The following is a 2,365-nucleotide window of genomic DNA, read 5'->3' as shown; positions in this document are numbered from 1 at the left end:
TAAAGCAACGTTAATAGATTCTGGCTAGATAGTGTCCCTCCGGGCAGAAAGAGGTTTCCTTTATTTTGAAAAAAACAAAGGGGTTTGCAAGCGTGAAATAATTGTTGCAGGCTTGAGCCTGGCTCCTTGACCCACCGGAAGGACGGGGCGGGGGGTGTTCCCCTTTAAACACGGCCCCATCTCTTAGGACCTAGAAGCGCCTTCTCTGAGACCACTCATGGTCCAACTCCCTCCCACGCTTAACTCCTGCACACTCCTTTCCACCTTTTCCAGCTGGAACCTCTTTTTAAATTTATTTTAAGTTTATTTATTTATTTTGGGGGGAGAGGGAGAGAGAGAAAGAGAGAGAAAGGGGAGGAGGAGGAGGAGGAGAGAGAAAGAGAGAATCCTAAACAGGCTCCACACTCTCAAAGCTGGTACTGCGTGAAATTGCCTCAGAGAATATTTGGTTCCCTTGAAAGACCAGGACCCAAAGTGCCTCATGTAAAAGGCATAATCCCCACGGCGGGAACAATTAGTACTATTTAATTAGTGACAAAATTAGGCTTGCAGATTGATTTATGGCCCTGTAGGAAGCAGATCCCTTACGATTAATCGGAGAGAAACGAGGCCGGGAAGCGGTCCCTGCCGCACGGGCTGCCCGGGGGCCTGGCGGCCTGGCACACTTCTTGGGGCTTCGGAAGGCTGGCCGTCCCCCACGACTAGTTACCGGCAGGGGACGGGAAGTCTTAGCGGCGGCGGCACCCGGGAAGCCCTTCTTCTGTCTCCTCGTAGCCGCCAGTCAGGCGTCTGGAGTCTCAGCGTCCGCACCCCAGAGCAGAGGGAGCTTTGGCCCTACGGGGAAAGAGGTCCGCGTGGTGGGCAGAGCTGAAAGCCCTCCGCCGCCTTTCACCCTAAGGACACAGAGAAGTCTTCTGTAATGACCCCCCTCGACCCTCTAAAGGTGCATCTCTCTGATGGTTGCAGCCCTGGAAGAAAAAACCCAAACACCTTAATTTGATTTTAGAACATAAAATAATTGTTTTTGGTAAAGAACAGGGACTATTAATTCTAGTCTACAAATTTGAGAGATGCTCAAAAAATAGACCCCGTTTCACATTACAACGGACTCTGGCAACCTGGAATTGACATTTAGTGCAGACTTTGGCTTTGCCGTGAGGAGGCTGAGCCTCAGTTTCCCCATCTTGGAGGGGAAGGGAGAGAGTGGACTAGGCCAGGTTCCTGGGACCAGCTGTCAGCTCCCCTGGACCCCCTTTTAGGAGTATCACCCGGACCTTCTGAATCAGCGCTCTGGGGGTGGGCTCCGCCCTCCACAGCATTTTCCACAAGCTTTCCAAGGGATGTTGACACTTCCCCACGTTTCAGGACGGCTGAAACACATTCTCTCTTATGCTCTTTGCTGCATTTACTCTTGACAATGTTATAGGAGACCCAAAGACAAGAGGCAGAAGCTTGAGAAACAGACAAAAGGAAAACAGAAAGACATTCAGAAAAATGCAGAAGGAGACTTGGACGTCTGAGAGGGAGTGACAGCCAGAGACACAATGTTTGGGAGACGAGCACTCACTTGTCTGATCTTCCCTGAAACTTTGAAAGCTAAAAACTCGGAAAGCTTTGGTATATTTTTGAACCCCGGGCATCTAGAATAAAAACATCTGTTGCTCTGTTAGCCAGATGAAAATGACCCGTTTTTACTACTGGGTAAGTTCTCCGCATTTGATTTGGGTGTTGTTGGTTTACAGTATTTTACAAATATTCAGATTGCTCTCTCTGTCTCTCTCTGCTTCTGATCTGGTTAATTCAAAGGCTCACACGGAGCGCAGGAGTCCTTGGGTTAAACTCATAGGATGAGGCTTCCTGATCTCGGTTTCAGGGTTGTCTTAATTAGGGATCCAGGAAGGTACAAACCGAGAACCTTGTCTTCGCTAGCCTCAAGGCCCCGTTGGCCCCCCGCCCATCCATTCCCAGGTCCGGATGCGCCAGGGGAGGTCAAGATGGAATTCTTTTAGGGTCCCCAACTTGGTGGTCATTCCAAGACCGGGGGGGCTGGGGGCCGCATGGCGTGTCCGAGGCCCTCCTCCTACCCAGAGCCAGTCCGGGATGCACAGGGCGGGCCCAGGGACCCTCTGCAGCAACCTCGGTGTCCACTGGCCGGCGGAGCGCCCGAGGCGCGCCCCAGGCCGGAGGGCTGGCCCTCCGCTGGAGGTGTGGGGACACTGGAGGCAAATGGCCGACTCGTCACCTGTTGGGGTGGGCGGCCGGCTCGGGCGGGCGGGGTTTCCAGCGGCCTCCGGCAGCCCCTCCCAGCCGCGCCCCCGCGGGAAGAGCAGGGGACGGCAGGGGCGGGGCGGGCGGGCCCGGGGGT

The sequence above is a fragment of the Suricata suricatta genome, chromosome 14 (assembly GCF_006229205.1).
Source record: "Suricata suricatta isolate VVHF042 chromosome 14, meerkat_22Aug2017_6uvM2_HiC, whole genome shotgun sequence".
NCBI classification, from domain to species: domain Eukaryota; kingdom Metazoa; phylum Chordata; class Mammalia; order Carnivora; family Herpestidae; genus Suricata; species Suricata suricatta.
Note: the sequence above shows the minus strand (reverse complement) of the source record.